Source organism: Prionailurus viverrinus, chromosome B1, assembly GCF_022837055.1.
Source record: "Prionailurus viverrinus isolate Anna chromosome B1, UM_Priviv_1.0, whole genome shotgun sequence".
Classification (NCBI taxonomy): domain Eukaryota; kingdom Metazoa; phylum Chordata; class Mammalia; order Carnivora; family Felidae; genus Prionailurus; species Prionailurus viverrinus.
In genome coordinates, this window is record NC_062564.1 from 76,124,336 (window position 1) to 76,145,303 (window position 20,968).

General features: G+C 41.6%; 1 protein-coding gene across 4 annotated transcripts in view; it reads right to left on the reverse strand.

Moving 5' to 3' along the window:
- The window catches only part of FHIP1A (FHF complex subunit HOOK interacting protein 1A), a 259,379-nt gene that overhangs the window by 124,823 nt on the left and 113,588 nt on the right, over positions 1–20,968 (reverse strand). The window contains exon 1 of one of the 4 annotated variants that reach the window (XM_047857317.1): positions 13,726–13,735. The exons of the other annotated variants lie outside the window; for them this stretch is intronic. The gene's annotated coding sequence lies outside the window, so the exon portion shown is untranslated. Of the gene's footprint in view, positions 1–13,725; positions 13,736–20,968 lie in introns of those variants that run through there. 4 annotated transcript variants of the gene reach the window in all.

A 20,968-nucleotide genomic window follows, 5' to 3' on the forward strand; every position in this document is an offset into this window, starting at 1 on the left:
CATCAAGACAGTTCTTGTAATCAATTAATAACATCCTATGCTCTCTGTTTAAGGGTAGGGTGATTGGGGCGCCTGGGTGGCGCAGTCGGTTAAGCGTCCGACTTCAGCCAGGTCACGATCTCGCGGTCCGTGGGTTCGAGCCCCGCGTCAGGCTCTGGGCTGATGGCTCAGAGCCTGGAGCCTGTTTCCGATTCTGTGTCTCCCTCTCTCTCTGCCCCTCCCCCGTTCATGCTCTGTCTCTCTCTGTCCCAAAAATAAATAAACGTTGAAAAAAAAATTTTTAAAAAAAAAAAAAAGGGTAGGGTGATAAAGGTAGGTTATTCTGAGACTAAGAAAAGTGAGGAAGTATCTTGCCTTGGTAATTTTAGTCAACCTTATTGGCAGTAAAGGAGAGATATGAATTTAATGTGTGTTTCCAACCTTGACGCTACTAACCTTTCTATGCCTTAATCATCACAATATCAAAAAAACATTTGAACTGGAAAAACTCAATGCATTTACGTCTCATCCCACAATACTGATATACAGAAATACTAATCCGTGCTACCTAGACCTTCCTGGAAAACCAAAAGCTCTTAAGATAAAGGCAAAAAGAGTGAGAACAGTGAGGACTTACATACTTCTGAGCCTGAAGAGCAAAGCTGCATTAAAATTATGGTTCTAAGGGGGCAACTGGGTGGCTCAGTCAGCTGAGTGTCCAACTCCTGGTTTTGGTGACCAACTGTGAGGTCACCATCTCACAGTTTGTGGGTTCAAGCCCTGCATCGGGCTCAGTGCTAACAGTACAGAGCCTATTTGGGATTCTCTTTCTTTTCCTCTCTGTACCCCACCCCAACTCTTATCTCAAAAATAAATAAAGAAACTTTTTACAAAAATAAAAATAAAATAAAATGATGGTTCTAAGAACCAGTTTCCAGGGCAAGGTTTAGTCAGACTGAGTCAGCTTCCGTGGACTAGCTCCATACCACAGCTTTCCTCAAACCACAGCAGAAGAGAAAGCCACACGGCCAGACATTGCAGGTACCAGTGAAGCCCACACTCCTAAGGAAACCTGTTTCCAAGCACAAAGCACTAAAGAACTTCACAGAGTCGGAGGCCTCTCTCTGCCCGTCAGGGACAGGTCATTGCTCAAGTCCTCATCTTCCTCATCTTCACACTTCTTCCATTTTATCAGAGTTAAACATTGGCACCTGGGAAGCTCTAAGTGGGGAAAGGAAGGATTGAATAGTGCCAAAGCTGGACTGTCCGATTAGGTTAACCTGAACCCTTTTACCTGAGCCCCAAAGAGTTGCAAACATTGATTATTTTGTTCTAAGCAGTACCTCCAAATTTGGTCAGCTATGTCTGGGAAGCCAGACGGACAGATGTAGATGAATAATTAAGGTAAATGAGACACAGTGTGACAAAATGAAAAATCAATGAGTTTCAAAACCAGATCAAGACTCATATTGCTCTGAACCGGTTCTATGAACGTGTTGCTTAACCTCTCTGCGTCTCACTTTCTTCATCTTCACAACATGGGTTAAACAGTTTGTACAGTCTCCTCCAGTTCCTAAGTCCTAGAGTTCTACAGAGCCCATCACATCTCTACTGAAAAATCAACCAAGTAACTACTCATGCAACATCATGTGCCTTGGGTTTGGTGCAGTGTGAGTCATGACCCTTGCCCTAGATCATCTATCACATTGGGGATGACTCATCAAAATGTTATTGGTCAACAGGAACAGTGAATGAGTGGTCAACAAGCACTTAAACACCTGGAGTTTCCCATGATGATGACATAATAAAGTGGTACAATCTCTGAAAGGCAATTGTGCTAATATACCAGAAGTCCTCTTTAAAGCTAGGATCTATGGCCTGTTTAATTATAGAAATATTTATTAGTCATTTAAGACCTGGGTGTAAACTGTAGGTCCACTATAGACAAATTACATAAACAATTAAATTGCACTCATTATAAGGTTGATTTAGAATAATACTTAATGACATAGGCAAATACATATAATGTTAAGAAAAACAGGATACAAAATTATATACATGGCATGGCCATAATTGTATACAATGTATATAAATGCTCTGTATTATCAGGTATATATGTATAATATTTATAAGTAAGACAAAGAGGACAGACACCATGTGAAGAACAGTTATCTCTGGGCATATATATATTTTAACATTTATTTATTTTTGAGAGACAGAGAGCACGAGCAGGGGAAGTTCAGAGAGAGAGAGAGAGAGAGAGAGAGAGAGAGAGAGAGAGAGAGAGACAGAATCCAAAGCAGGCTCCAGGTTCTGAGCTGTCAGCACAGAGCCTGACGTGGGGCTCGAACTCACAAACCGTGAGATCATGACCTGAGCTGAAGTCGGAGACTTAACCAACTTAGCGATCCAGGCGCCCCTCCAGGTGTATTTTATTTTCTTCTTTGATGTTTCCATTTTCCAAAATCTCTATTTTAGCATGTAATAATCTCACAGTCAAAGGAATTTTTAGTACATAAACAGGACTGAAGAATACAAAACAGCAAAGACTTAAGTAATTACTAACTTATTCTCCCTATTATACTAGTTAGGAGTTCAGACAAAAAGCCATCACTCTAGGCTGGGGGACTGAGGAAATTCACAAGTAGAATTTGAGTGTACAGAATAGTGTTTAAGAGCACTGACTCTAGGGGCACCTGGGTGGCGCAGTCGGTTAAGCGTCCGACTTCAGCTCAGGTCACGATCTCGCGGTCCGTGAGTTCGAGCCCCGCATCCGGCTCTGGGCTGATGGCTCAGAGCCTGGAACCTGTTTCCGATTCTGTGTCTCCCTCTCTCTCTGCCCCTCCCCCGTTCATGCTCTGTCTCTCTCTGTCTCAAAAATAAATAAACGTTAAAAAAAAAAAATTTAAAAAAAGAGCACTGACTCTAGAGCTGGACTGCCTAGCTTCAAATCCCAGCTCTGCCATTTATCAACTGTGTGAGTTTAGGGAAGTCCCTCAAACTCTCAGCCTCAGTTTTCTCATCTATAAAATGGGACTGATATCAATTCTTGTGAGGATTAAACAAATTCATATAAGGGTTTTAGGGCAGTGTCTGACAAATAGTAAGCATTATGTAAGTACTAGGATAGTTATTAGAAGGGCATTTTAGACTACCTATGCATAATACACTAACACATCACCCTTTTGCTGAATTCTTACTTTGTGCCAGATACATATACAACTCAAACCTCACACTTCTGTGAAGGAAGGACTATCATTATGCCCAATTTATAGATGAGAAATCTAAAAGATTAACTGCCCAAGGTAAGCTGCTGACCCAGCATCTGAACCCCATGCTAATGTGACCCCAGAGCCCGTGTTCTTTATCATGACACCATCCTGTATGGATCAGTAAATAAGCTTACCCTGGGCAGACAACTTACTTTTGAAGAGTCCATGCACCAGAGTGCATGGAACTGGATAATGAAAGCCAGACAAGTGAGTTAAAGCTCTAGTTCATTAAGGCAATTAGGAGTTGATAAAGATTTCTGAGCAAAGCAGTTCCAGGACAAAAGAGGAACATAAAGAAATTAGTCTGTTAGATAAACATGGGATATGTTGGAATGAGGCTTTTGACAGACAGAGAGAAAGACACAGAGAGAGAGAGGGATTATAACTGGTGCAGTGATGAGGCACTGGGCCAGGTGAGAGGACAAAGAGAAAACAGGGCTGAACAAATGGAAGAAAAAAAACCTGCTTTGAAGGAAAAATTAAGAACTTGGAAACGCTGTACGCTGGGAGAAAAAAAAAAAAAAAAAAAAAAAACAGGGACAAACAAGTCACATCCCACAACCCAAAGAGGGCCAGACTAGAAAAGTTTCCTTTCATGTTGATTTCTGTAAGTTTTGTGAAACATTTAGTGCAATTACTTATTTGTAAAACGTATGTCAAAAACCAAACCAACAGTAGCACAAAACAAAGCACTATGCAACACTATACCCTGTACAAGCAATGTGGGGTGAGTGAAAAGGTGCCCCGCAGGGAGTAACAAAGTGATTAGCAAGGAATCATAGAACATAAACATCTACTGTGGAAAGGAAGTGGCTATTTACAAAATCAAGATAAAGATCCCACTAATGGCTAATGCCGACAAAGAGCCCAGGTCTGATAACATCTTCCAGGACAAAGACAAGCTGATTTACCCCTTGTTTAAAGAGCTTGCCAACAAAAATATGTGATTGATCTAATTAGCTTACTGCACTGAGGAAAACGCGTGCCAAAATCATGTGTCCTCACAGACTAGTCCTTCCAGGACAAAGCAGTGTCGCATAAAAGCCTATCCTTCAACTTAAACGTCTATGCTCATTAAAAGGGATGAAACCCAGCAGTCCTCAGCATGCAGGAGCTTAATGAACATTATTGGATAGTGATGACACAGACATGAGTCTCAAAAGAACAAGCTCTTGTGGTGGAAAAGAGGAAGGAACAGGAAGGACTACAAAAATGTATGTGTGATGGCTAAAGTCCAATTCTCTGCTCCGGCCAGGCAATTCTAGTACATTATACCTGCATTAACATTCCCACTCTCCACTTTAATGGTTTATTAACCTAATCATAATGCCTGTCTTCACTTGAGGTTATTAGCAAATATAAGCCATGTCTGTTGGGTCCAGCAAAGTAATTCATTCATTCAACAAATCATCTTGGACGTTTGCCCTGTGTAGGTAATAAATGATTATCTCTATCTAGTCTTGTTACTAAAGCCAGACAGGGTCTAAAAACCAGTTTGGTGTGCTAAAAAAAATCCTTCATGAGCAGAGATGAACAACTCAGAGAAAAGAAAAGTGACATCACTAGCTTCATCTAATACTCTGAAGATCACAAGGGGCAGGAGACTAACTGGTTACTAGCAGGTGGTACATATATTTCCAAAAAGCAAACTGTCTTCTTCAGAAAGGGTATTATTACTCAATTTGGACACGGCCAAAGTCAGCATAAGAAAAAAATAGTATGTAGTTGTTTATCCAAGTTGTCTTGCCTGTTCTACCTTCAACATCACTGCCTGGAAGGATCCTTGGTCCAGGAAGCCATAGCAGCTCATGCTCTCGGAGCCCGGGGTCAGCGGATGTGACCTGAATAGCCGGGCAGCCTGCCTGACGTGGGGACACAGGGCACACTCAGAGCATACAGTGGGAACAGAACAGGGTCAGCCATCTAAGCAGACTGCTACTACTTTTTCTAAACTTATTTTTACCACTAAGATCTTATATAAAAACAATTTATCAGTTCGTGTCTGAAGTAAGGATAATTTATTACACCAAATTTTACTGCTTAGAGTATATTTTGAATAGCCTTGAACGTGAAAAATGAATCACTTTGTGTCACCTTATACTGAATAATGAGCATCAGTTATAGGAGAAATTTCTCACAGGAAGAGAAAACAAAATGTTTGATTTTACCAAATGTATAATTACTGCTATTTAAGAATTTGAAGAACTAAAACTAAACAGCTATGACAACAAAGAAATGCATCAAACTTCAGTTTTCAGTGAGAATTGTTTTGAAAGGTATTTATAGATAATTTAGTTTTTAGAGGACTGTCTTCTCTGAAAAGAAAACCTGCCCCCTGCTTGGCTGCAGACCAGTCTTAGTCAACTACTCAATTTTGCTAGCATATAGCTCTCTGGGATGGAGGGGCTGCAGAGATCCTACTGCAACTGAGATGACTGTGGGTAGATGAACACAAAATGTCCTTGAAGGCAGAGACTCTTTAAAAAGGACACATATACACATTTTAAATACTTTGTTTCATCATGAACCCTAAAGAAAAGCAAATCCATTTGCCAATATTTTCACACTGCCATTTCTTCAAGTACAGGCATACTGACTGAAGTTCAAAGTTGTCTTTCTTGCATGAACCATGCTCATAATGTATAATGTATCATTTCCAGTTTGGCTACTTGAAGCTGAGAAAAACCTCAGTGCGAATCAATCTAAGTGTAGAATCTTTTCATATTTTAAACATCTTCCCAACCTTTTAGAGTTATCTCTTCCACACCCAATTTGACAGCAATGTCTTAGAGCAACTTGCCTTTATTTTACTCTTTACAAAGAATTCAGCTTCACGGGAACAATTTTCTCTCCGCACATATATTTTATCAGTTTCAACATTATTTGATGAAATTATATAATTACTATAACAATGCACACAACTCAGCAGTGGGAGGAGACAGCCGAACCTCAAGAACACCCTGGAAATAGTCGACCAAATAGAACACTCACCAGGGAGTGGGTAGTGTGTTTTCCAGATGGAACAGAAGGAACTGGAGATCCAGGGAACCACTTAGATAGGTTATGAGAACTGCCGTTGTATGACAAGAAAGAAGCCTGTTGTGTCTTCAAGAGCCAGCCTCCAGCTTAAAAGGGTATCCTCCAGGCAAAGTTATGTCTTGTTTAGAGAAAATGTCAGCTAAGTCTCTCAGGGAGGGAACGTCTGTGTCTTTCTGCAGCATCCCTTGTGGGAGAAGTGCTAGAGAGCCGTTCTTTTTGAGAATGGAAGCATGTACTGCTATCCGCATAGCCTAAGGATATCCCAGAGTTTAGTTTCCAGTAGTCACTCTGGACAATAATCCCTAACAGACAAGCTGGTGAAAAAAACTACGGCTGGTAGAGAAAAAACTGACACACAGATGGCAAATAGAATCTCCCACACCACACACACCCCCACCGACATATACAAACACACACAAAAAACACTGCTCTATACCTGCACAAGGCTATTACAACTGGCAGCCGGAGTACTGAAGCCAGCCCCCTGTCTTATTGTTTATTACTATTATTCCCACTTGGGAGATTAACAGGTTTGGTATTCATGCTCCAGTTTACCACAGACTCCACCACTCCCTATGGTCTCACACCTGCCTCACCCCAGCAGAAATGCCACTGAATCAGTTAGGATATTAATAGAGTTCCACCATAACTTGATCCTGTATAGGCACTTTGGTTTGCCTCTGGTAACAACTAGGAGTGCTCTTAGAGAGAAAGCATTTGCCTTGGCAGAAGCACCCAACCCCGACAGTAAAGAAATACTGGAGCATTCACTTACCACAGAGAAACAGAAGCAACTGAGTAATGAACTGTTCAAACACCTTAGCCTCCATAAGAACCATATGAGAACCTTGCTGAAATGCAGATTCCTTAGAGCCCTTAATCCTTCAGATTCTGATTCAGTGTGTCTAAGAGTGGAGACCCAGGAATCTGCATGTTAATAAGCACCCAAGCTACTTACTTTTATTACACTGATGCAAGAGGTATAATAATAAAAGTATTAACAACAACCATAAGTGCTCCCCAGGCCATGCTCCGAGCAATTTACATGTAATGACTTAATCCTTGGGACAACCCCATAAGGTAAATACTATTATTATCCCTATTTTACGAATAAGGAAACCGGAGGAGAGAGAGATTAAGGAGCATGCCTCTGCGGACTCAGCTGGTGAATGGAAGAGCCGGGATGAAAAACTAGGCCATTTTGCTAAAGAGTTCACTGTCAACCACCCAGCTATACCACACACTACTACCTTGCCTAAAGGAAGCTGTAAAACACAAAATACAAATCCCTAAAGGTTTACAGCTTCTGACTCAGCAAAAGCCCAGTTAGGGGAGTCCTAACAATGCCCATTTCCACATTCATCACCATCCTTCATGGCAGAAAATAAGGAGTTTATTTTGCTTGTCACAATTCAAGAAATTGTAGAACTGGTGAGAGAGACCGGGAACAGGATGAATGACCAGACTCAGGTGCCCCGATTCTGAAGCAGGATTGTAACATCTTGTGAAAGCTCTCGGCAGCATGAAATAAAACAGAACCCTTATATTCTCCCAGCTAAAGTTATGAGAAAAGGAAAGACAATAGCCCAGTTATTAATAAACCTAAAAATAGTCCAACCCAATTCCTACACAGTTACCCCAAGCTGAAAAATTATGATCAAAGTTAGAGGGTCTCTGAGGAACGAATCAAAAGGCCATGTTGGCTAGACAAAGAGTTCTGAGACTTGATACCAAAAGCATGATCCATAAAAGGAAAAATTGATAAATTGAACCTCATTGAAATTTAAAACGATTTGCTCTATAAAAGCCTATATGAAGAAGATGAAAAGACAAAATAAAGACTGGCAAAAAATATCTGCAAACTACATATTCAATAAAGTGTCTAGAAAACTAAAGAACTCTCAAAACTCAAGAGTAGTAAATAATCCAATTAGAAAACAGGCAAAAGATGTGTACAGACATTTCACCAAAGAGGATACCCGGAAGCAAATAAGCACATGAAAAGTGTTCAACATTATTAACTGTTAGGGAAATACAAATTATAACCACAATGATGTATCATTAGACACCTATCAAAATAAGCTAAAATTTGTAAAAATGACAACACTAAATGTTGGTGAGGATATAGAGAAACTGCATTGCTCATACACTGCTGATGGGAATGTAAAATGGTACAGCCACTCTGGAAAACAGTTCAGCAGTTTCTGTAACATGTAACTCCAGTACAACCCAGCAACTGACCAAGTGGGTAGTCATCACAAAGAATGAAACCTACATTTACACAAAAACCTAGACACAAATGCTCATACCAGCTTTATTTGTAACAGTCAAAAACTAGGACCAGCCCAGATGTCCAACCGGTAAATGGTTAAACAAATTATAGTATATCCATATCATGAAATATTACTCAGCAATAAAAAGTAACAAACTACTGATAACAGCAACAACTTGGATAAATTCCAGGGAATTATTCTGAATGAAAAAAGGCAACTCCAAAGGGCTGCATACTGTACAATTCCTTTCACATAACATTTTTGAAATGACAAGATTTTATAAATGGTGGGTGGATTAGTGGTTGCCGGGAGTTAGGTATGGGAAGATAGGGACTGGGAGGGCAGGGGGGAAGTGACATGGTTACATATGGGCAGTTCCAGTATTAGAACCGTTCAGTATCTTGCCTGTGGAGGTAGACACGCAAACCTACCCAGATGGGAAACCTGTATAGAACTTAACAGGGTAATAAAGGCACACGCAAATAAGTACAAAATTGGGGAAGATCAATGGATTGTATCAATGTCAATATCCCGGTTTTAATATTATACTATAGCTTTGCAAACTGTTTCCATTGGGGGAAACTGGGCAAAGTGTACAAGGAGTTTCCCTGCATTATGTCCTACAACAGTATTTGAATTTACAATTATCTAAAAAAAAAAAAAGAAATCAATTTAAAAAAAGGTCTATGATCCCAAGTGTGTAGGTAAAATCAAGTACTGTACTGTGTTCTTTCACTGGAAATGTAAAATAGTGCATCCTTTCTGGAGGACATTTGTCAATGCTATTGAAAGTGAGAAACACATACATACCCTTTGATCTTTGGTCCAACAACCCAACCACTAGGTTATTAATCTTAATGAATAATTTATGATGTATCAAGCATTTAGTTACAAGAGCATTTATTTCAGCAGAGCTTTCTTAAAGACTGGAAACAACTAAATGTGGTATATCCACACAATGAGATTCTAGCTAGTCGTCAAAATAACCTTTGGGAGCAAAACAGGTGACTTGAAAGATCATCAAGATGCATGCAGTTGTTCCATGAATATTTATTCAATTCCAGCTAAGTGCCAGGCACTGTTATTGCACTATGAACTCTGACATGCCCACAAGCCACAGTCCCGGTGCTCACTAAACTATACAGTCTGGTGGACCGTCCTCTATTGGTAAGAAACACTGTGCATGTATCTCTTTGTGTGACTACAAATACACACATACACACACACATACACACACGCACATATGTGCATCTATAATATAAATTCAGGAAGGACATAACCCAAAATGTAAATAGTGGTTATTTCTGGAAAGTGGGATTGTGTGTGTGTTTAATTTTATTTGCTTTGTTGTCTGTCTAAATATTCTAAATTTCTACAATTAACAAGTTTCATTGGTATTAATTTTAACTATTGAAGGAAAAAAGGAAGGTCCCCAGAGATTGTTGTCTTTGTTTTTGCTTTTTAGTTTCTTTTGGTTTCTATCAGGGTACAATCAGAGTGAAATTTTTCTAAATCTTGTTTCAAAGAACTCAAAGATCTCCTCAATTATCAATGTCAATAAAGGCAAATTAACCAAACTGGATTACCTCGGGGTAAGAATTATGTCCATTCAAAACAATTACATTTCCTCACAAATTCAGGTGTATAAGCAATTTCTAGCCCTTGGATTGAGCTGGGGTTACTACTTCAGGAGGTTTGTATTATTTGCTTGTTATCAGAAAAACAATGCAGATTAATTACAGAAAAATAAATGTAATGCAGATATGAAAAAAAAACACAACTGGTATCACTCAACCAGACAAAAATAACTATGTTAAGCTCCAGATATCCTACTTTAAATCTGCATCTACGTGTGCATATTCACCAATTCATGTGCTTGCGCTTACCCTAAGACTTGCATAGCATATAACTTTTTTCTTTTGCTTAACAATACATGCAATTTTAATGACCTGTTTTAACATTAAATATGTGTATTTAAGGGGCACCTGGGTGGCTCAGGTGGTTAAGCGTCAAACTTCAGCTCAGGTCCTGATCTCACAGTTCATGGGTTCAAGCCCCAAGTCAGGCTTTGTGCTGACAGCTGGGACCCTGGAGCCCACTTCAGATTCTGTGTCTCTCTCTTTCTTCCCCTCCCCAGCTAGTGCTTGGTCTTTCTCTGTCTCTCAAAAATGAATAAAAACGTTAAAAAATAAAATGTATGTATTTAACCAACTAGTGTCATAAACAGGGGACAATGAACGTTCTTTTTACTAAACATTTTCGCATATCCTTAGTTTTGTCCTTTTGTGAAAACCCTAGAAGTACACACACCTGAAGGCTTCTGATATAAGTGGGCTCCCAAAGAACTGTACTGATCTATACTGCCCATAATTAGTAGGGGAATAAAAGCGATCCACTTTCTACATGCTTACTAATGCTGCTGACCAACAATAAAGATTAACTTGTCATCAAATTCTCTAGAATTTCACCTTTGGGGGGAAAAATTTTTTTTAATATTTATTTATTTTTGAGGCAGGGAGGGGCGGGGGGGGGGTTGGAGACAGAGGATCTGAAGTGGACTCTGCACTGACAGCAGAGAGTCCAATGCGGGGCTCAAACTCATGAACTGTGAGATTATGACTTGAGCCGAAGTCAGGCGTTCAACCTACTGAGCCACCCAGGTGACCCAGAAAAAAATCACTTTTACAGCGGATCAAAATAGAGGAATTATTTGGCTGTGAGTTAAATTAGAAATTTTAATTTGTCAATTTCACTTTAATTGCAGAAATTTGTCAGACCCTCTATAGCAAACAAAAGATCATCTCTGTAGGACTCTGTATTCAAACAACATCTTTATTTAGATAATTATTGCAGATTCATATCTGACACCTCCAAATCTTTGGCCTGCAGAAATCAGCCTTTCCACCAAGAACTCCAGTGCTGACAGAGGCGGCCTCTTTTTTTTTAAGTGTTTATTTATTTATTTTGAGAGAGAGAGAAAGAGAGGGAGAGGGAGAGAGGGAGAGAGAGAGAGAGGGAGAGAATGAACGCAGGGGAGGGGTGGGCAGAGAGACAGAAGAGAGAAAATGTCAAGCAGGCCCCACACTGTCAGCATAGAGTCCAACGCGGGGCTCAATCTCATGAACCATGAGATCATGACCTGAGTTGAAATCAAGAGACAAATGTTTAACTCTCTGAGCCACCCAGGTGCCCCCAAAGAGGTGGCCTTTTGAATAAATGAGATGATGCAGGCTTCACATACCTGCCATAAGGTGCAGTATAGTAGATCAGTGCCCAACACAGTAAATGGTCTAAAAACGTTGTTTACTATAAGGTTGTGCTATAAGCAACGTAACCTTAACTGACATAGTGAGGACTGAAATACCAGCTGTATCAATCTTTTTTTTTTTTAAACAAACAAGGAAACTGGGGTTCACAAAGCTAGGCCTGGAACTCATATCTCCTTAATGCCAGGCTGATCCTTTTTCTCTAGCACTATGTTTCCCCTGCACAGACTGAAGGCTTAGAGACACCTTAATTCACACAATTACACTTAATCAGAGCAATCTGCAATTTGAGATTTAAGTCTACATGCTCAAAATATACTTGGTTTATAGATATCTGCCTGGTTAAATAATAATTCTCTAAAGCAGATATTTTAAGTTGCAGGCTAAAAGTGAATGGGTTTATAACCACCTCAGAAGATGATGAATGATTGATTATAAATCTCTCCTCTGATAGAGGGCTTCTGATTGCATTAGACAGAGGGCATGAAGACTAATTAAAAATGCTCATACATTCATCACCGCTGATTGTGCGTAATCCACTGCTGAAGGTACCAGCGCACTACCTTCTCCAAATGACAGCGGAACCAGATGAATTTCCACTCAGAACTCCCAGAGGCTATCTGTCTCTATTTCAGGGTAAATGGGCTTTCCCTAATAACCTAAATCACAAACAGAATGACGGTTCAAAAACCCTGGACCAAATTTTACTATTCTATCTGAGCAGGGTCTGGCCAAGCCTGGTCACATGGTATGTGATCAATAAGTAATTACAGATGAATTGGTAAATAGGTGCTGGGCCTACTTCAGAGATTTTCAAAACTAATTTTTCTAGGTGCCTGCATAATTGGAAATCACAGTATGTGTTCCAGTCAGCTAAAGGAAATACATCCTGTATGGCACCCCAAACAGCCCTCATACATGCACTCCAGCCCTAGAGTGAGTGGTTTGTACGGATCGCTCCCCACTCCCTTGGGGGCTACAGTTCTTATCTGGCAGTCATCACTGCTGCAATCACCTGGGAAAACATCACCAAGGCAAAACACTGACAGGTGCTTTCTAACAAGGAAAGATGGATGGTCCTCACCTCTGTCCTCTGCTCACCACACACCACAACCACCAATACATGCCTCTGAGCTGAAAAACGAAGAATGGGAGTAGGCTGATGGTCAATCTGGGCTCTTCTACTCCTCAGGAAATATCTGTCCGCCCACATCACCCCGATCCCAGAGAGCCGCCACCACCAGCCTCTCCTTTGACCGTGTTCGGGAGTTAGAGTCCTTGCCTGGCTTCAGGATGTGAGAGGAGGAGACTCCACGCATTACGCTGGCTGAGAGTGGCGCAGTGCTTAAGGAGCGTTTACCCACACTGCTCCAGGAGGCCCCTGTGGCACCTCTGTATGTCAGCAGTGGGAGCAGCCAGGGGGCTGGGGAAAGGAACAGTATCTGGTCCGTGGAACCTGCACAACAGAGGGCATGTTTGGAGTACTGGCTCAAAACTCAGCTTCCTGTTCAGACTCATACCAGCCTTTGACTCCCTTGCTGTATAAAGGACCTGGCGAATGAAAATGGATCTGAAATTGTATAATCTGCATTAATAGCAAGGAAAAGAGTTTTGAAATTAAGGGTGATTAAACACAGCACCTATAAACCTAAGGTGGAAAATGGGAAAAAAATGATGAGACTCTGAGCTTGAGAAGTCATCCTAGTTTAAGTAATAAAAGGACAACATCAAGAAAAGATATAAACCAAACAAGAGCAAAATTGTTATGCAGCTGCTCGCCCTCTGCTTTTTGAAAAACAATCAAATAGCAGCACTGAATTATGCAATGCCACACATCCACACACTCTATGTTCCCTCTACATGAACAAGGAAAATTTACATTTTCTATTTTGTAACTTTCTTATACATTCCTAATATGTTTCTATGTTGTCTTTTGTTTTTCTTTTAATTCTTGCTTTCTTTGCTTCATTCTGTTGTTTACACTTCTTTCACTAGGTCCTGGAGATTCAGATTCTGACCCTACAGATATCTGTCCCTATAGATATCACTGTAATTTACATAAATATCAATGAACCTCCGTTTTCTCAATAAATCATTCCATAAATTCTATTCTGCACCAGATTCAGTGCTAAGTACAGGACTATAAGACAGAACAAGTCAAGCATGGCACCTGTTTCTTAAGGAGCTCAATCTATAAAAATGATGGTTAGATATGAAATCAACAATCCTTTTTAAGTTTTCAAGGTTTTTTCTTTGGTTTTCTCCCTCTCTCTCCAGATTCTCATGGATCTAACTTTACCTCTTTCATTTGCATTCTTAATCATCTTTAGTACCCCAAAAGCACTCAGTGCCATATGAAAATGTTATTCTGTAGCATTAAGATTTAGCCAGATTGGCTCACAAGGCAAAAAAAAGTGGCAGGGAGGGGCAGGTGTGAGAGGGGCAGTGCAGTAGGGACAATCTATAAAAATCAAGGCCTCAAAAGATGTACAGCAGCACTTCTTCAGATAAACACTGGCTGTGAGTAAAGGTGACGGGGAAAATGGGCAGGGGAGAAGAAGAGAACATAACTATCTCCTCCTCCTCAAAAATTGGAACCTGATCCCCTGAAGGTCTGGTCACTGGGTCATTCAGTCCTAATTGCTTAATGAAAGTGTACAAATCAGCAGATATTATGCCTGAGCGTTCCAAATGTCCCTAATTATGACCAAGTAGAGGAAGGCCTTTAAAAAAAAAAAAAATCACACTTCACCATATTGAAAGGGTTGCTGGCACATCATTAATTAAAACACCTCAGCTCCCAACTACATTAGAAACATGATAATTATCTTCATAGGAAATTTGCTTTAGAACACTTGAAATGCTTCAAACCCCAGTATGACAACAGAATATAAACAAGAAGACCATGCATTAAGGCTCCTGTCCATTACTATGCTGAAGCAGCTCAAAGTTAAGAGCTCCCCCCTTTGGGAAGAACGAGCATTAACAATCCTGAGAAGAAAACGCAACAATTACCACGATTATCATTATAACCTTAGCAGCACCTAACTTTTCTGGAGTCATTACCTTGTGCCGTGCACTGTGCCAAATGCTTTCTTTACATGCCCCAAAAGCTCAGAGAGACCAAGTAACTTGCCCAAGGTCACCCGACTCAGGGCATGTTAGAGCAGGTGGTAATGCAGCCATTACCACCAAAGAGGTAATGTCAAAAGAGGAGACAGGAGCAGGAAAGAGGAGTTAGTTGTTAAATACAAACATCTGCATTTTCCCAAAGTACAGTTTATTAGACTAAAAATCATAAGGAACACAGAAGTTAAAGCTGAACCACTAAAGAAGCCAAACAGAATTCCAAAGAATTCCCCAAACAGGCATCAGAAAATCTGCCTCAGCGGGTAAAATCTGAATAAAGAGAAATGATGGGGCGCCTGCATGGCTCAGTTGATTAAGCGTCCGACTTTAGCCCAGGTCATGATCTCGCAGGCTGTGAGCTCAAGCCCTGCGTTGGGCCCTACGCTGCCAGCTCAGAGCCTGCTTCGGATTCTATGTCTCCCTCTCTCTGCCCCTCCCCTGCTCATGCTGTCTCTCTCACTCTCAAAAATGAATAAATGTTTTAAAAAAATTTTTTTTAATAAAAAGAGAAATGATGAGGAGCACCTGGGTGGCTCAGTCATTTTAAGCATCTTGACTTCAGCTCAGGTCATGATCTTGCCCTTCATGAGTTCGGGCCCTGCATCGGGTTCTGTGCCGACATTTCGGAGCCTGGAGCCTGCTTCAGTTTCTGTGTCTCCCTCTCTCTCTGAACCTCCCCTGCTCATGCTTGGTCTCTCTCTCTCAAAAAAATAAACATTGAAAAGAACATTTTTTTTAAAAGAGAGAGAGAAAGAGAGAGAAACAATGAGAATGAAGCATGAGGAAAAAGGGATTCATCAAGAAGGTGCCTACCCAGGACCTGAGGACAGGCAGTGGAGCTGCAAGCTAGCCAACACAGTGTAGCCTATGCCTACCGTGTGCCAGCTGGAGAGCAATCACAAACCCCTGTGTGAAGAAGAGAACCTGGGAGAGGGAAATGAACAGGACTGACAGGCTCCATTCCAGTAACGTTCACCTCTAGTGTTCCTCAATTCAGAGGAGGACTTCTCAGTTTGAGAACGTCCCCAACCCAACTCCTGGTTCAGCGCCAATATAGTGAGAACAGTAGTGATGTCAACATACTGAGTTTTAACCATTTCTTTTCAATAACTGAAAACTCAAGAATCTCTCTTAGAGCCTCTTTCCCTTGGGATGGAAAAAATGGGATGCTCTCCTGGCTACCGAGCACTAGGAAAATGGCTACCACAAGCCCAGTCCCTCCAAGAACAAGAAAGGGCCGACACCATTTCAAGTTGTACTGTGGCCCTGCCTCATTTTTTAATAACTCGAAAGTAGAAAACATGTCATGGCCTAGGAGAGCCAAGTAAATCAGGCATTTTTCAAATCTCAGCTCTGTCACCTACCATGTCTATAACTTTAAGCAAAGTACTTAACCTCTTTTGGCCCCAATTTCTTCAGTGTCAAAAGAGGGATAATTTCCTCCACCTTCCTGGTATCTTGCAGGCATTACGTGAAAGTGTGTATGCTCTTCACCGCGTTGAGGCATATGCCTTGCTCACGATCCCTTCTAAAGGAAATTGGTAATATTCCCAACCAATGCTTGAGGGCAGCCTTAGGCAATGATTTTCTGACTAAAACACACCCACACTCACACCTCCACACACACACTCCCACACCATCGACCTGCTAGTCATATGGAACAGAAACTGACAGGACCCAGATGGGGAACCTGACCTAAAAGCAACCAATCCCTAGGCTGGCCATCAACCTGTGATGTGGTGGTTTAACCTCAGAGACGATGGTTAGTTGGCTCAACCATTCAAATTCTCTCAGAGATTTGAATCAGGAAGTAAAGTCAGCTAGCAGCAGGCAGTGAAGCAGATAGCCCCAAGACAGACCAGCAGCCTGGAGAGTACCTGAGTTAACAGGGAGGGCAGGCTCCCAGAATGACACCCCACAACCTCTCAGCAGAGGCCTCCAGAACTAGTAGAGACACAAGCAGCCTTCTGACTTCAGCCTCCAGTTCTCCTCAGCCCCTGCCCTTCCCTTCCCAGGGCCTGACTGTTTCCCTTTCCTAGGACCTAACAATAAGCTTCACAGGACCCGAAGTCACAGGAGTCCATGTCTGTCCTTTGCAACCAGTGGTAAGGCATGTAAGTAGCCTACACCAACCTGTGAAATAGGCATGAGGGGCAGAGAACCATTCACCAGGCTGCTTTGTAGGACCTCATGGACAAGACTGGGAAGGAGCAAGGACATGATCCATCTAACAAAGAAAGGCTCGAGATGCTCTTTACTGGGGCGCCTGGGTGGCTCAGTCGCTTGAGCATCCGACTTCGGCTCAGGTCATGATCTCACGGTCTGTGAGTTTGAGCCCCGCGTCAGGCTCTGTGCTGACAGCTCAGAGCCTGGAGCTGCTTTGGATTTTGTGTCTCCCTCGCTCTCTGCCCCTCCCCTGCTCATGCTTGGTCTCTCTCTGTCTCAAAAATAAATAAACATTTAAAAAAAAATTTTTTTTAAAAGATGCCCTTTACAGACCCAAACTGCCAGAGAAAACAACTCGGGGGAGGGGACACCCTGTTATATGATACTAAGTATGTGATACAGATCTTTACGAATTTCCATGAAGGGAGGGGCGCCTGGGTGGCTCAGTTAAGTAAGCATCCAACTCTTGGTCCAACTCTTGATCTCGGCCCAGGTCACGATCTCACAGTTTCTGAGTTCAAGCTCCGCGTCGGGCTCTGCACCGACAGCACGGAGCCTGCTTGGGTCTCTCTCTCCCCGCCCCTACCCCATTTGTGCTTGCTCTCTCTCTCTCTCTCTCTCTCTCAGATATATGCAAAAAAAAAGAAAGAAGAAGAAGAAGAAGTAATGGTAGTAGTAGTTCCATGCTAGAAAATACCTAGTAAAGTCCAAAAGCCCTCATAACTTTGCCACCATTTCTAGCCTCCTTTGAGGGAGAAAAAAAAAAATAACACTCTAACAATTCTTGAGATTGAAAGAAAGATAAATGTTGCTAGTTCTCACTTTAAGTTTTCATTAAGGAATGAAAAACAACAACAACAAAATACACTATCCAAGCCCTTCCAAAACAAAACAACAACAACAAAAAAAAACCTTAAAGCCAAGCCTCCTTGCTCCCCCTCCCAAATACAAAATTTAGGAAACGGCAGTCAAGATAACTGGCTGCATCCATCATGCAGGAGCCTCCGCATGAAGCCCCTCCCAACACCGACCTCCTCTCAGCCTGGCCTCCAATCCCATGCCAGCTTTTCGGAACGACCTTTGGGGTCCCTCTCCATTTATCACTTATTTTATTACCTGGCTTGCAACCCAATTTGTTCCACTTCATGTTTCTGGCTTAAATGTGTGAGTTCTATATTTCAACGGCATGGACGATGGGTTTCGGCAGACACCCTTGATGTCCATTTCACAGCTACCTGCTTCAGTGGCTCTCTCAAATCTGCACAGAACATCGAAAATGTGTTTGCTGTATATTCAGAAGAGGGGGCAGACAGGCACTTCTGCATAAATCAGACCTGGGGAGGGAGTCAGGGGTACTCTAACAGGCCAAAGCATAATTTATCTAGATTTACTTTACGTCCGACCGCTATTCAGCTGGGCCCAAAAACTGTCATTCCTGTTAGCTTTTCCTTCAGCCACCAGAAGCACTAGGCCCAAAGCAGCTGCTGTTTTGACAAAGTATTCACCTCTCACAGGGGTGGGAGTAAGCAGAAAAATTCAGATCTAAAGCCATTGGCCTGGGTCCACTCGATATGTTATGAGAAATGCCTGAGATAACAACACTTAGGCTTCTGTTTTGAGCTACGTGGTTTTTATTCTATTCTCTTACTGTACGAGATTCAGTGCCTTCCCGGCACTGAGTGGCAATAGCTCAAGGTGATGAGCAGTGAATCACAACAAACTTCATTGAGTGTTTTCTTGCAGCCTATAAATAAAATCAGAATCTCTGAAGCCAGTAAACCTCCGGAGGTCTGAACATCTCAAGGTTATTCATTTCTAAACCTCTCCGGGAAGGATATAAACACAATCAAAAGAAACGCAGTTTGTAGGGAACAAAACTTCTGAGCTCACAAAAATTCCACATTTTGATTGTGAGGACGTTAGGCTAAAGCACTGCAGACCTTTAACTTTCATGCCATGTTACCAAAAACAAAACAAAACGCCAAACACCTCATTTTCCAATAGAGTTTACTAAGTGCAGACAGGTAAGCAGCAAAACACCAGCTTCAAGGAAAAGCTAGGGTTCTGCAATTATTTTTATATAATGAAATTGATAAAAAGGGACCAAATTTAACTTTTCGTTATGCCACAGAGAAATTTCAAAACATTTACACAACAAACGGTGAATAACTTTTCAGGAATCTGGGCAACTTTAAGTTGGGATTATAATTTGTGGGTAATATCTGAACAGATTCTCTTCTCTCTCCCCAGTACCCCCAATTCAGGGGTGGAGCCTGGCCGTCCTGCCTCCCACCCTCGCTGAGTGGATTGCAAAAATGGGCTGAGCCAATCAAATTCTGCCCCCCCCCCCCAACTAGGGATTTAAATCAGAAATGGAAAACACTAAATGAGTTCCTCTAGTTGCTTCAATAACTGGGACATAAACTTGGGAGACATAAGGCAGCCCAGTTGAGCTAAGTGGAATGAAAGCCAGTTTAATAAGAGGAAGAAAGAAAACAGGATAGAATGCTGAGCCAGCAATCCAGTCCCTGGTCAGAGCGCAGGCTAAGTCTGAGTTCCTTAAGGTACCAGAACCCCTTCAATAAATTTCCCTTTTTACTTAATCAGGTAGAGGTTTCTCTTAACGTCCACCTATCTCATCAGGGCTAGGGCTAGGGCTAGAGCATGGGACGAGGCTTAAGTAATATTAAAATGATCCTTCAAAAAGTAAAAATAAAATAAGATAATCATCAAAATTCCAAGTCAGAAAACCTTTTGATCAAAAGAGATAGAGCTGACATGCCATTGAGAATTTGATTCCTTTTTCTAACATATATGTATTATAGCACCTGAGTGCAAAATCAAAGAGCCTCACTTTGTATGTGTCAAACGGGTAGTAGCACCTCCCTCCCAAGGCCATTTCTTGCTGCCCTCCCTGATCGCAACCACACTGACACACAGCAGCGAGTATCTTTTGCGTCTTCCCTTGAGTGTTAATTTGCCCACGTTCAGCTTCTTCTCAGCAGCCTATAGTGGCTTCCAACTGTTCAACCTATCAAATTAAAACACCCAACGTTGCATCCATTAGTTGTGCGCTATCCAGCCACTGTCCTAACCCATTGTACCTAAGCTCACCGTCAGCCCAAGAGTCAGCAATCTTGTTCATCACCCCATGGTCACAAGATGCCCACGCCAAGTTGAGAGCACAGCACTTGCTAATGCTTCCACTCAGACAGGAGTGAAGAGCAAAGAGAAAAGATCCCAGAGTCTGGACACTTGGACACCAGTCGTGATTCTTCTATTAACCAGTTACCTTTTAAATTCTACAGGCCTGATTTCTTCTCTACAAAATAAAGATGCCAAGACTTGACCACTGGCTTTTAGCCTCTTTTTCCTGCCCAACGCACCGAAAAGGTATGGCAAGAACACAAGAAAAATTAAGTAATAACAGAAGAAAACAAGGTAAAATGTCACACTGACTGAGTACAATATCCAGAAAGAGATTGCTGTTGGCTTGGCTGGCATGATGGCAGAGGTAGAACTTGAGTTAAGCCACAAAAGATAGGACGAACATAGATCAATAGAAAGACATGTGTTTATGTCGCTTAAGCCTTCATTTACTTTTGTGTTGGTCGTTGACAAGTCGTATTAATACACCATTGGGGAAAAACACATATTAAGAGATTGAACTAGGAAGGAAGGAAAAAAGGAACAACTCTAAAAGTCTATCAAATACCTATTAGGAAAGGTTTCTAAAAGGCAAAGGATAGTGGTAAAGGGAGATTTAAAGATAAGGGGACATGGCCTCCTAGCACCTAACCACTGAGGGCAAAGACCCCATCTGCTCTGCTCTAGTCTATACACT